This window comes from Rhinolophus sinicus, chromosome 15 (genome assembly GCF_057876585.1).
Source record: "Rhinolophus sinicus isolate RSI-liver-muscle chromosome 15, RSI-T2T, whole genome shotgun sequence".
NCBI classification, from domain to species: domain Eukaryota; kingdom Metazoa; phylum Chordata; class Mammalia; order Chiroptera; family Rhinolophidae; genus Rhinolophus; species Rhinolophus sinicus.
This window is the reverse complement of record NC_142515.1, coordinates 45,492,794-45,508,180: the sequence shown is the minus strand read 5'-3', so window position 1 is coordinate 45,508,180 and position 15,387 is coordinate 45,492,794. Positions and strand designations below refer to the sequence as shown.

The following is a 15,387-nucleotide window of genomic DNA, read 5'->3' as shown; positions in this document are numbered from 1 at the left end:
GATTTAAAGGTAGTTCTTAAAATGTTATCATATAAGGAAGGGTATGTACCCACTGAAACTCATTGGGAAGAAATGGAGAGAGTCAGTAAGATAAAGTAAGAGACAGAATACATGTCTTGAGGGTTTCTACTTTGAAATATATCATTTTGGGCCTTTTTTCTGCATTGTTTACGTGTTTATATTTATATATATTTTTCTTTCTTTTTACCCCATATTGTTTGATTGATAGGAAAGTACACTTTTCCCCTTTCTTCTTAGTACATATTCCCAGTACAGACTTTAAAATTTTTTTTTTGTTACATTGCTTCAAACAGTACAGATTTTCTGAGTACCTATTAAATACAACTTATACGAGCATCAAACTTGTATATATATATATATGAGATATTTGGTTCTTTGAGCTTAAAAATCTTTCATTGATCTGAATATAGGATATAATCCTTTATAATTTAAAAATAGTTTTATGTTTTTAATTCACTTGGTGCTAATTATGTTAGATGGAAAAACCAACTTAAACCAGCTTAAGCAAATAAAAGGGACGTATGGGTTTGTTCTTCATAAAGTCTTAGTTTTCATGGGAGTATTATTCCAGGGACTCAAATGATATTCCCATTATTTGGTTCATTTCCATTTGTCAGTTCTGCTTTATGCTATGTTGGTTTAACCCTCAAAATATACATCATGATTTCCTGTTGCACCAAATATCCCCTTTCCTTACCTTGTATGTGGTTCTAGAAGAAGACATGTCATTCACACTACTTAAATCTGTGTATCACATTTTCCTGATGGCAGTCATTGGTTCAGAGAAGGGCCTGTTAATTAATCAGAGCAAAATAGAAGGAAGTTGACTTTTGCTAGGAAAGTAGAGAGAGAAAGAAAGACAGGTTCATTTCTTTTTGCTAGAATTTGAAACTGAGAAGAATTGTTCTTAGAGCAACAGGGAATCGCTACATATATGATGAGGATTAAACCAACATATCATAAAACAGAGTTGAGAGATGAAGTGAAATCAAGTATTGAGGATGCCATTTGAGTTCCTGGCACAAGATCTAAACAGTGGCCAAGACTTTATGGAAGATGAGCCAATAAATCCCCTTATTGGCTTCAGCTAGTTTGAGTTAGTTTTTCTATTATAACCTAAATTGTCCTTACAGAAATAAAAATATGAAAATTATAAAGTGCTATATCCTATATGCAGAAAAGATTTTGAACTCAAAGTTTCATAAAACCATCAATATGGAAGGGAGATGGGAGGGATTTAGTGCGTCCCTCTATCCAATCCCTACAAATTACAATTAGGTGAATAAAGAATCAGTGAGATTAACTAATTTACTCAACAACTCAGAAAATGCCAAGGTGACAGGAAGAATCCAAGTGTCATGGCTTCTATTTTTGTGCTGCTTATAGTGCTGTACACTTTAATTTTGATTAAAAATAAATGTGGATATATGAAATTGTTCTTGGTCATTTTTTTGGCCTTGTTTACAGTGTCACAATTCAAAAACCATAATTTTTGTACAGATGCCTTATTGTAATTTTCAATGCTTTCCATCTGAGTATTTCATTTTAATCATTTTCTTTTAGAAACTTTCCATTTTTATTTGTAGCAAATACAGTAATTCAAACCAACAGTTTGCAAAACATGAGCCAATTGCCATGATAGAAACTATGTGAACTGCATCCAGGTTATTGCTTTTTCCCCATTTATTCATTTATTTTGGTGGTAAAACACTTTTATTCTTGACTGTCGCTGGGAGGAAGCTAGAAGACTCGCTGCAGCACTTCACCAGGCAGCGTTTCTTAGTGGGCAACCCATCCTTTCATTAAGCAGAGGATGACGGGGATGAGGCTGACTACGGCTTCCGGCTTCCGTAGTGGTTCCTGGCCTCCTAACAGCTGAGGTGGTTCACCATGTTGTGAAGGTATTTTGCTCTCAGGCGGCTGAGGCTGTTGCTCTGGCTCACAACGGTTTTGCATTTCTTGAAGTTGTTGGTGACCGGCGTGCCCGAATGCAGGGCTTCGAAATGCTGGCAGAACTTGCTCAGCTCTGTGCAGGTAGGTGTCCAGGAACATGAGCAGAACGGACGGGTCTGTGGAGTGTTGCAATGGTGTTCCATGTGGCTCAGCATCTGTACGATGCTGGAGATGGGCCCGATCTTGTGGGCGTTCTCCCTGCAATGCTCCAGAGCAGCGATAAAGGGTACCTGTTTGTGGGGGCAGAGCCCCAGAAAGTAGTTTCCAGGCTCTCGGCCTCACATAGACAGGTGCTGGCTCAGGTAGTAAATGGCCATCAACTGTGATGGGATGGCCATCAGCTGTGGCTAGTTGGCTGTCAGCTGTAACCAGTGAGCCATTGGCCACTAATATAACTGCTGTGGCTATGCTAGCAGAGAGGAGAGAAGAATGGGGGCTAGCTAGAAGATGGCAGCTGGGCTGGCAAGTGTGAATGGCGGTTTGCGGACAGTGTGGATCCAGCCTCCAGTGAGAGTATAGTGCTGCCAGAGAGAATATAGTGGTATGACTCCCCTACCTATGGCTCCGTGGGTGTTCCTTTTTGGCCTCACCATATCCTGCGTTCTTGTATGGGGAGCGGGAGCAGAGACCCCGCAGGCCGCCCCGCATGACACTGTTGCTGCTGGAAGAGCTTGTACTGCTGGTTGCTTTGAAGGGACGCTTTCCCCTCATTCATTGAATTTCTCAGTGGTCACTTACAGGATAAGGGGGATCGGGGGCACATTTGGTCCTAGAAGGCCACAGCTGAAAGCGACCCGAGGTTCCCCGCTGAGAAGTGCTGAAAAGAGAGCACTTGTCCCAGGTGGCTGAGAGCGTGGGCCTAGGAGCCCGGGCCCAGGCCAGGCGCCAGAACCACTGGTGGGCGGGAGGTTGGGCCCTCACTTATTTTTTATAATTGCCAAGAAAGATTATAAAATAAACCGGTTTTAATTGTCACAGTATGTTTACTCATATATGTTGTTATTAGGTTGGTGCAAACGTAATTGCTGTTTAAAAGGTTAAACATAATTGCAAAAACTGTAATTATGTTCGTACCAATCTAATAATAAACCGTAGTCGTCTTTTTTGTTGTTGTTGTTTTGTTTTAACACTGTGGCAAATCGGATAAATTTTAGTGTTTTGTATTAATGTGCCCTGATTCTGATATTGTTCATGTAAAGTCATTCTAAGTTTTAGGGAATAAAAACTCAGTTCCCATTGAACAACGATTTACTAGTCATGTAGGCTGTTTTATGTTTATGATGAATAGGAATTAATGTATAAACTGGACATTAGGAAACCTGTATGGCCTTGGCTCTTAGCTTCCTCATTTACAACGACACATTCAGGAAGGAATTCTCCAGTGCTAACATTCTATTTTCAGCATGAGTAGCATAACTAGCCTCCAGAATTGTGCACATGTATTTTTAATTTTATTTCAGACTCTCAACAAATGTTTATAAATAACATCCCTGAAGGAGAAAAACTTTCTAAATTTATAGCCTACAAGTTTCATCAGAAAAACTTATGAGTTTTGTAACTTCTCCTGAAAAGTTTAGGGAGATCCTGGCATTCATTATAAGAAAGCATCTAATTGTTAATTAATTGGAAAAAGAAAAGGCTGCTGAAAAAGAAATCACTAAGTTTATTATAGAAATGAATCTTATTTTACTGCCAAATGTTTTATAATTAAAACAAAACTAAGATAGAAAAGAAGCTTAAGCAATAATAATATAAATAAAATACTTTTTTTTTTTTTTTGACATTGCTTTCATGCTGAGAATGATGAGGTCCTTATTTACCTCATAGTATACTTTTTGGGTAGTTTCAGTTTAGAACAGTTTCTCAATCTCGATTAATTCTGACATTGGGGCCAGCTAATTCTTTGCTGAGGGGGAATGTTCTGTGCATTCTAGGATATTTAACAGCATCTTTGGCCTTCACCCACTGGATGCCTGTAGCACCACCCTCCCCCTGTAGGAGCCAAAAAGCCAAATTCCGTGGTAAAATTGCCCCCCCACCCTCATGGTAAAATTGCCATCCCCCAACTGAGAACCACTGGTTTAGAAGTACACAAATTGGGAGAATATCAGAGAGGTCAACTTATTTTATTGTAGGTTAGATGACTAATCATTGACACAGCTGTTTTTAGGAGCCGTGTCCCATACCTACAGTCACCCAAATTAACTTTACCATTGACCAAAATTCTATCTTCATTTTTTATGTATATCAGATCACTCTGCTCTTTTAGTTAGTGTGGTCTTGTCAAAAAATTGATGCATTGTCGTGTCTACCCTCATTTTCAGTGTAGCGAGGGGTTTTGTATGATTATCATTGCCTTTGGGATATCCTAAATCCCCATACCTACCCCACATTTCCTATCGTCCTTCAAATCAGCCCAAAATATAAAAGGATTGCTTTTTTCTAGATCTGTCTGTCATTCAAATGTTTTACAGTTCCTTCAAACTTGAATGAGTTGCCTTTAAAAGGAAAATATTCTCTCCTCATATGATGTTTATTAAACAGTGTTAAAGCTTTGATTGATCATTCCCGTGGTGATGACTTCCATAGCACATTACTGCATTAATGCAAGTATTTTTGCCTGTCAAACATTAAATATGGAAAAGATCTGAAGTATCATTTTGTTAACTTTGCTACCACTGAAGCATTGCCTCTCCCTAATGCATGCTGGCCTACTGTTCCCAGTCCAATTTAAACTCTAAGTAATGACTGTGTATTTCCACTTCCTTTGGGAAAGCATTACAAAGTTTAATTTACTGTTTCCTAACCACTTGCAGTAGTATCGGTAGTTAATGTTCTAGAATTCTGATAGAGGAACTTTCTATTAATCTACTTTTCCCTCTTAGAGGTGAAAATTTTAATATAATCGGCAGGGTTTTTGTGTGTGTGTGCATACCAGCTTTGTTTCCTAAGATTATAGAATGGGTCTAAGTATTTGCCAATTCTAGTCAACCATAATCTTTTCCTCTACCCAGTCGTTGAATATGTTTGAAAACTTTATACTTGATAGCACCTTACATTTCAAAAAGTATGCTGACATCACCTTACTAGATTTTTTATAAGACTACTTTGGAAGTAGACAGCCATAAAGAACTTTATTTGACAGATGAATATATGGAGTCTCAGAGAAGTTAAACAACTTTCCTAAGTCACTAACATTCATATAGCCCTTTAAGAGTTGGAGATGATTGATCCATACTCATTATCTCATTTGGTCCCCAGCCCTAAAAGCAAGCAGAACAGGTATTATTTTGATCTCCATTTTTCAGAAGAGAAAACTGTGGCACAGAAAAGTGAAGTGATGGAGCTAATGAGTTGTCCCTTGATTTAGGTATTCTGCTTCACATTTAAATGTATTATTTTATTTTGTATTTCTTTGTCTTGCTTACATATTTATTAACTTCTTTCATTATTGAAAAGATTTCTCCATGTAGATGCTAGAGAATGAGATTTTCACCAGGATTCATAGGTGGTAAATGCAATGATTTACTGAGAAAATCTCCTGAGAAAATAATTTAGTCATCTTGATTTGTTGTTTGCATACCAGGTGTGTAGTATCAGATTCATTTTCATACTCTACTTCTTTCTTTTTTCCCCACTCTCCCTTCCATCCATATTTTAATCTGTGGCCATCTAGAGGCTCACTTTTGAGGAGATAGCCTCTATATTTGTTTTGCATTAATTCTTAAATATCATTTATTAATTTTATTTTAATTCTTACATTTAATTCTTATACATGTGTATTACATAACCCCATGTGACAAGACCAGTTGGTTTGGGAAGAGCTAAATAAATACTAGTCTCAACAGATCCAGGGGTCATTCCAAAGCTGTCCCTACACAGAAAGTGTGACAGTGTCTCTTAGATTTCACACCTACTTTATGGAGTCTCTCGCCATAAAGGAACAAATGGGTAATACTGGATGAATTTGCACCAAAGCTCTTTGAAACTCAGTAGGATCAAGCCTCCTTTCAGCCCACTTAGAAAGTGGGCTTATGCAAGTGGTACTGGCACTCAGAACCCAGCACTCCTACTGGTTGCTAGTCTGCTGCCATGCTACTGTGGAAAAAAATTGTCATTTGCCGGTGATCAAAACACAGTCCTTTTGGCTGAAACACCAGCAATAAATTTCCATTAAAATCCAAGAGCTCTGAAAAGCCTTCTTCATGGGAAATAAAAAAACAAAACAAAACAAAATGTACCTGCATACATGAAAAAAAAAAATCAGTTTTTGGTTAAAATCAGTCTTAGAGAAGGAAAAAAAGAGGAAAGCTTTTAAGAAACCTCTGAAGTTCCACCTATTGGCAAACATTCAGTCTTAATCAGAAAGCTGGGTTGCCTAGCTAAATAAAAAGTACAGAGACTTGTGCCCTTTTGAATCTTTTATCAGCCATAAGTGGTAAAAATCCTCATACTACAAGAGCCTGAGATGACTTAATAGGAAGGAATATGGTAACCAACTACTTTATTTAGGTCATAGCACCAGTAATGTTTGTTTTGTTTTTCTTTTGAATATGGTTTCTTGATAAATGCCCTTTCAATTGAATATTGAAGGGACAAATGAATGCATTTCAAAGAAGGTTGTGGACAATAAATAGAGAGAAGGTGGGTGAGGACATACCAATCTAATTTGGGAGATAAAGTACATTCAGGGCTTTATAGATGAATACGTGAAAGAAATGTGTGCATTCATACATACCAATCTGCCTGGGCTCCACACATGTATCTCACCACTTACCTTCCTTCCTCCTTTGAATTGCCTTTACTCTGCACCTCTTTGTTATTATATCATCACCCTACTTTGATGGATATAATAGTAGTTATATAAGTCTTATTTTTTTCACTTTAGGCGTGTGATTAAGAACACTGCTCATTATATTGCACTGCTTTTCTTGTGCAGCACCTCAGGATAAATTATTTTCAGTTCTCCATAATTATGCCTTTGAAAAATTGGTTTATTTTTCTTTTATAGGTATTAAATATATAACTGTAATTTCCCCCCCTTGCATTGCTGCTTTCAAGCAGGATCCAGAACCAAAATTGTGACCCAACCTTGAGCAGTAAACAGCATCAAGTAGTTTGTACATTGTGTGTGGCTCTCAGTCCAGCTTTATCTTTATTGTTCTACGTCATCTACCCGCTACCTTGTTTTTCACACTTAATTTTTAAGTGAAAAGTTTATATGTTTGTGTGACTCCTTAATATTTTGAGGGGGTAAATAAACAATATTTATGGAATAAAATAAATTCTATTGGAGTGGAATAAAATTTCTCAGACAAGGGCTGTCACTGACCAACTTTTCTCTCTCCAGCTTAGGCCCCTCTCTTAACTACAGATTCTTACTTCCAGCTCCCTATAGACACCTCCATTTCAATTCTCTGCAGATACCTTGAATTATTGAACATATTCAAATCTGAACTTTTTTTTTTTCTTTCCACTCTGATCTTTCACTTACGTCAACATTTTCTCTCTCAGGTAATGAAATCACCAACCTCCAAATTGCCTAAGCCAATATTCTGAAAATCATTCATGATTTCTTCCACTCATTCAACCCCCTCCGCCCACCATCCATAGTAATTCTGACTTCTTGGTGTCTTTCAAATACGTCCCCTTTTTGCATTCCTAACTGCTTCTGACTCAGTCTGGAACCTCATGATTTCTCACCTGAATTACTAGATTAATTTCTTGGCACTATTGTCTCGATACTGCTCACATCCTAGAAATTCTTTACAAAACTACCAGAATGATCCTCCTAAAACAAAATATTGATCCTATCACTTCCTTACTTAAAACCTTTCAATGAGTCAAAAATGACCTCCAGATGAATCCAGAATCCTTAGGAAGATATCCAAGAAGCTTTTTGACTTGGCACTTACTTGCTTTCTTCAGCTTCGTCTCTCACCACTTGCCTCACCCTCCCTACCATATTCTTTAATAAAGTCATATTTTTATGATATTTTTCACCTTTCACTTTACATGCACTGCTCTTCCTGATTCTTTGCTTATCTCCTGCCAAACACACAAAATTAACACACACACACACACACACACACACACACACACACACACACTTTTTTCTTGGTCAATTAGAACAGCATTAATCAAAGAGGGGTCTACTGTCTGGAAAGGACATCCTTTTTAACCAAGCATGTAGTGAGAAGGGAAGTAGTGAACCACAAATAATAGTCTAATGAGATGAATAAACTTCTCTAATATTAGAGGCAGGTCACCTCACCCAATAGTCATGACTCAAGACACAGCACCAAAAACTTATTTATTCTGAGAAGCCAAATTAGACTCCAGTCTAATTTCATGGCTCTTTTGCACTGCCCCTCTGTGTACCCCAGTTGTAATTCTTAGCACAATACACTTAGAATAACTGATATGCTCTAAACAACTTGAGGGCAGGGGCCCACATATTTTATTTGTCTTTTCCCCCCTTCCCGGACATGGTAAATACTCAGTAAATATACTTTGAGTACCTAATAAATGCAGTGAAACATCTTGAATTAGGCTATAAATATGAAGCAGTAGAAAGGTTGGTAACAACATTCCAATTCGGGATAAGCTCGTGAGCACAGAATTATAGATAGGGGTAGATTGGGCTCTGTGATAATTAGTCCTGCAGGCTTTCCCGCCTCTTTATTCTTAGTCTTCAGGGAACATAAGTAGTCACAGGTGCCTAAGGGTAAGCAATTTTGTTGTTGTCATAATTATCTATAATCTGACATTGCTTTCTAAGGAAGACATGTCTTTATCTTGTGCTGAGTGCAATGACAGATTGGATTCTATAACTTTGGTAGGACGAATTGAGGCAGAATGAATGTAAGTATACCTAGATTTCATTTGGAAACTTTCAAGGTTAGGGCTGGAAGGAACCTTAGCACATTTACTACCCAAAGTGTGGTCTGTAGACCACAGTGCTGCTCAGTTTATAACAATGAGCCCAGCTGGTTGGAAGCATTTACCAATTTTTATAGCAACTTGAGAGAGTAATTTTGTACCTATTGAATCTATTAGAAAAAAAATGGAGATTCTGTTTTGTATATGTTCATTTTAATTTCATTTTTTAGTAATTTCATGATTTGTGTTTATTTTTTAAATGTGTTGGTTCATAACAGATGGGCATTTAAAAAGAACTAACTCTCCAGTACACATAGAGAAGTACTCCTTTGGTGTGTGTCTTTTCAGTAACCCTTAACGAATCTGATGAACAATGTTTTCCATATAATTTGAATCTCTGCCGATCCTCATGAAGCTCATACGTGGATCCCAGGTTAAAGACATTTTTGTTTAAGATTTTTAATGAAAATATAACTAACTTACAATATTATATTAGTTTCAGGTGTACACCATCATTGTTATTCAACATTTACATACCTACAGAAGTGATCAACGTAAGTCCAGCAACCACCTGACACTATGCCACATTATCACAATATTATTAACTATATTCCCTATGCTATATGTTACATCCCCATGACTTATTTGTTTTATACCTAGAAATTTGGACCTCTTATTCCCCTTCACTTTGTCCCCCCTTTTTAAAAATTTTTCAATTAAAAAATGTCAGTTGACATTCAATATTATATTAATTTCATGTGTACAGCATAGTGGTTGGACATTTGTATAATCTAAGAAGGGATCTCTCTGACTAGTCTAGAACTCACTTGGCACTATACATAGTTATTACCATATTATTGACTATATTCCTTAGGCTTTACTTTACATCCCCATGACTGTTTTGTAACTATCAGTTTATACTTCTTAATCCCTTCACTTTCTTTACCTTGCCCTCCAACCCCTCCCATCTATCACCCCAACAAATCTAGAACCCATCTGACACCATACATAGTTATTACAATATTAATGACTGTATTCCTTGTGCTATACCCTACATCCCCATGATTACTGCATAACAACCAGTTTGTACTTCTTATCCCTCCCCCCTTTTCACTCACCACCAACCCCCTTCTCATCTGGCAACCATCAATATGCTGTCTGTATCTATGAGTTTGTTTCTGTTTTGTTTGTTTAGTTTATTCCTTAGATTCCACATATAAATGAAATCACATTTCATCTGTCTTTCTCTTTCTGACACTCCACACAGCACGATATGCTCCAGGTCCTTCCATGCCACCACAGATGGCAGAACCCATTCCCTTCCCTGGCTGAGGAATATTCCATTGTATATATGTACCACCTCCTCTTTATCCATTCTTTCATCGATAGACACCCAGGCTGCCTTCACATTGTAAACAATGCTGTAATGAACACATGGATGCACATGTCCACTAGGAGTAGCGTTTGGGTTTATTCAGACAAATACCCTGAAGTGGGATCACTGGGTCCTTCATTGTCTCTTCTTATAGCCTTTGTTTAAAACTCTATTATTTCTGGTATAAGTAGTTCTTCCCCAGCTTTTTTGTTTGTTTGTTTGTTTGTTTGCATTTTCATTAACTATTTTTTTCCATCCCTTTACTTTCTGTCTGTGTGTGTCTTTCAATCTGAAGTACAAGTCTCTCTTAGGCAGCATATGTAAGGGTCTTGTTTTCTTATCCATTGAACCCTCATATCTTTTATGTGAAGCATTTAATCGATTTACATTGAAAGTAATTGTTGATAAATATGTAGTTATTTCCATTTTATTATTCATAGTTATGATCTTTTTTTTCATCTTAAAGAAGTCCCTCTAACATTCCTTGTAACGCTGGTTTTGTGGTGATGAACTCCTTCAGCTTTTTCTTGTCTGGGAAGTTCTTTATCTGTCCTTCAATTCTAAATGATAGCTTTGCTAAGTAGAGCAATCTTGGTTATAGGTCCTTGCTTTTCATCACGTTGAATATTTTATGCCAATCCCTTTTGGGGGATGTTGTTATGCTTGATGTTGTGCCAGAGGTCTCTTAAACTTTCCTCATTTTTTTTTTTTTTTTTGATTCTTTTTTCCTTTTGCTGTTTCAGTTGGGTGTTTTCTACTACCTTCTCTTCCAATTCACTGATTCAGTCCTCTGCATCATCTAGTCTGCTGGTGATTCCTTCTAATGCATTCTTCATTTTGGTTATTGTATTCTTCACTCCTGACTGGTTCTTTTTTATGGTTTCTATCTTTTTTTTATGCTTGCTGTCTCTGTTGAAGTCCTCACTAAGTTCCTTGAGCATCCTTATAACCATTGTTTTGAACTCTATATCTGGTAGGTTGCTTGCCTCCATTTTGTTTAGTTCTGTTGCTGGAGTTTTATCCTGTTCTTTGATTTGGGATGTATTTCTCTGTTTCCTCATTTGGCCTCCTCTCTGTTTATTTCTATGTATTAGGTAGATCAGTTACATCCCCCAGTCTTGGCCAGGTGGCCTTATGTAGTAGGTGCCCTATTGGACGTAGTGGTGCCGTGTCCCTGATCACCTGCTTCAGGTGCTCCAAGAGTGTCCCTTGTGTGGGTTTTGTGTGCCTTCATATTATAGTTGAACCTTGGTTGCTATTGACACATTAGTGGGTGGGATTGACCTTTAGGCTGATTGGCTTGGGGTTTAGCCACGTCCACAGCTGACAGGATGCTGTCCAGGGGGCTTAACCAACTTAGGGGGATTTGCCTCAGTGGGCTCTGGTACTTATTGAGACTGCACTTTTTGTATGCCACTTGTGGGGTAATTGGTTGATGCTCTGCTGTGATCTGAAGCCAACCTCCAAGTATGTTGGTTCTGGGACCTCTTGTGAGAGGCTCTGGTACAGGCCCATGTCAGCCACTGCCTGTGACCAGCCAGGGACTATCAGGTAAGAGCTATAAAATGATCCATGGTTGTTATCTGTCTCTGCTAAACCTGGAGGCATGTGGGAGAAGCCACACTGCTAACTGAGGATGTCTGCCACCATTAATGGCCCTAGGATAGATCTACAAAATACCATGATACCCCAAGGTGTCTGCTACCTGCTGGCTCCATTAAGCAAACCTCATACAAGTTCGGTGAGGCAGGGTCTCAGGGAGTCACGGGTGGGAAGAGTTGTGGTCACCAGGTTAATGTAAATTCTAGTGTGGTGCCAATGCTAAGCCTGAAGGTACTCAGAAAAAGTCTCAGAGCACACTGAGACCAGTCACCACCTGCCTGGGCTCTGTCAGACTCTGATAATTTTCTAAGAAAGAGTCCAATGTGGTCAGGGCTGGTTGCTCTTGGAGAAAGTGTCTCTGGTGTTCGGGGAGTTGGGTGGGGTGGGGTCCCAGTGAGTCAGCAGGGCAGAGCTATGGAGCTCCCCAGGCCAATCAGATTCAGATTTGGCCTGAGGATGTGGGCTCAATGCAGTAAAGATGGTGCCCACCTGTCAGCTGCACAGGATGTAAACTTCCTCATAGGGAAATGGGAACTGTCCTCCAGCCCTCAACCTGAAGCAATGCATCTTAGTATGTCCCCTCCCCCCATATGTGTCTGACACCCCATTGAGTTACTGTCCCTCTGCTGGAGCCCAAGGTGAGTGCCTTGGAATGAGAGAATCTGTGCATGGGCTGTTGTCCCACCACCTTCGGTCCTCTTTGGATACTTGGAATCCCCACTGTTTTTCACAGTCAGATGTTGTGGGTGCTCCTCTTCCTGACATCAGTACTCTTGGCTGGGGAGACTGGTGTGGGGCGTGGTCTTTCGCTTCTCTGTGGGGAACCTCCAAGGCCAAGATATCCCTCCCAGTTCTCAACCACCACAGAGAGGTTTGGGGTTAGCCTATTCCGTGTCTCTGTCCTTCCAACCCTCCTCAACATGGCTTCTTTATATCTTTGACTATAAAACTTCTGTTCAGCCAGACTTCAAATGATTTTCCAGGTTGGTTGTTCTATAATTTAGTTGTAATTTTAGTCTGTTAATGGAAAGAATCAGGCACAGAGTTTATCTACTTCGCCATCTTTGATCTCTTCCCCCAGAGTCTTGACAAAGCTAAAATTAGTCATTTATAGACAAGAGCATGAGCACTAGGAAACCAAAGTAATCTATCCAAGATCTTACAGCAAACTGGGGTCCAACACTTAGTGTCTTCCCACTCTACCAAAATAGTATTTTGTTTTTCCTGCTTCTAAGTGCCCCATTTGTACTTCTCACTACCACCAGAATGGAGGTTGTGTTTCTGCTTCTGAAGCTTTGTGATGCACTATATGTATTATGCCATGGTACTCTGAGGAGATTCACCTTCTCTTCCTACCTGCTTAAGATGACATATGCAATACATTCTGTGGCGTTGTAGCCAAATGAAAGAATGTGGGCCAACATGTGCTTCCAGTATGACTATTAACTGTTGACTCCAAAATCCATTCTTACTGTAGCTTACTTTAACCTTTATTGAAAGAATCATAACTTTTGACTGATAGTTTTGTTTGTGGAAATTGCCTTTAATTTCATCTAGAGCCTGGTGGTACTATCTGGCAAATATGAGCATTACCAACAAATGCATTTTAGTTTTAATTTGGTTTTCATCCGAGTCCCACAACCATAGTTGGCTGTTACACACACACACACACACACACACACACACACACAAGAATATGAGAAATGGTGTCTCTGAAGTTTTAAGTTTGATGTGAGAGAGACTTTCAGAGTCACAAAAGAAAACATTCCACGCAGAAAGTGTATCTTTGGCTTTCCTGTCATGCATGATTGATGCTTTCCCTTTATCACCCAGCTCATGTGTTCTAGTATATTTTTTTCTCTTCTGCTGTCACAGTCATAATTAATGATTAAGGTACATAACTAGCATAACACCTGACTATTAATTTAAGGAAGTAGATTGACATGCACAGCATTTGACCTCACAGACACTCGGGGGCAGTCTGTAGAGCTTCCTTTATTGCATAAAGCTGAATACTCTCCGTTTTCCCAGCCCAGCTGCAGTTTTGACAACCTGTCCACACCTGAACAAGTCAGTCTAACCTCTTTCTCTGTCACTCTTGTTTTTTTCCAGTCCATTACATTATCTGGAAGGAATAAGATAAATTAAATTGCAATTGTATGTGTGTTTTACAAATGCTGAATTCAACATGTATAAATTGCCATTATTTATGTTACCAGCTAATAAATCTTTCCTTTGTACAAACTGATTTCCACCAATGACACAGATATGACTGGCTTTACTTAAATAATGACTCTGAAATCTTGCACCTGTCTTTGGTCCCTTTGGTTTTATATACAGTCAGTTTGTGACCTCCGTGTTTGTAGATTTGAATCCCTGGCTTTTTCCTTTCTCTAGATATTCTGTCCCACACATTCTGGGTCATAGGCACAGGGATTTAAATCTCATTTTCATATTAGCCCAAAGATAATATAATTAGGAAGGCAAAATGTAACGCACACAGTTACATAATGATCTTGCACACCAATAAAAATGATTCAGGCTGTTTTTCTCTTTTGGATTGTTTATATCACTACTCTTGACTGTGAATTAAAAGTAAATCTTACTAAATAAGTGGTCAAGAGGCTGGAGAAAATAACACAACCCTTAAATTAATTAAATTCAGATTGTCAATAATTTTAATCATGTTGACAGCTATTTACTTTGCATCAGTTTAGCTAAATAAGCAACTTAACATTTATATTATTCTGTAGATTCTGTTCCTCAGCTAACTCTACTGCCATACAAAAAATGAACATCTCAGTTATATTCAAGACTTAAAATAGGTTTTCCAGCTACAGGACGGGAAATTAAACCAACCCATATTCCTTTCTTTCCCTTCATACTCTAAGCGCATGGAACTGATTAAAGAAGCACCAAATGAGCGAAAGAAAGTCTGTAGCAGTACCAAAAAGTAGGGAAGAGTGACACCAATAAAGCAGATACTTTCAGGAGTTTATTTTTAAAATATGAAGTGGATGCATTGGGTTTACTGAGGAGCTGACAAAGGCTTTTTTAAAGCCCAATATAAGCAAGGTAGGGAAACCCTGAGAGACAAGTAGTCAAGCAGCTCCAACAGAAAACTTATGAAACTCCAGCCTTGGGAAATTATAGCATTATTTAACCTCCATCGAGAAGAGTAAGGGGTGTCAGTGAGAATCACTCAATAGTGCTTCTAGAATTTATCAGAGCTCTGCAGAGAGATGTTGAACAAAATATTTGCTCTGGTGCTTCCTCCAGTTGGTGTCATCAGCATCCTAAATGCAGTTGGATGTTTTCTTACCCACCTCATTCTTGCCATTTCTCTTTGGAACAAATTCGTCAGGATCTCCCAGTACATGTAGCTGCAAGGAAATCAACCTTTTTACTTCTCTCTTTTCCCCGAACACTTCAATTTCATGACATCAAATGTTGGCCTAAGCATAGGGAATCCATACCAGTCACCAGTATGGGCTATCTAAACCTGCACACATTAATTTGAAAAGGTAATGCAGTATCACCAGCCACTGGGGAGA

The 15,387-nt window shown here is 38.6% G+C and overlaps 1 protein-coding gene and 1 pseudogene across 4 annotated transcripts in view; one reads left to right on the top strand and one right to left on the bottom strand.

Moving 5' to 3' along the window:
- CTNNA3 (catenin alpha 3) overlaps positions 1-15,387 on the top strand; it is a 1,445,036-nt gene that overhangs the window by 787,360 nt on the left and 642,289 nt on the right. The gene's annotated exons all lie outside the window — the stretch shown is intronic.
- LOC109447370 (sperm acrosome-associated protein 9 pseudogene) lies at positions 1,762-2,689 on the bottom strand (annotated as a pseudogene).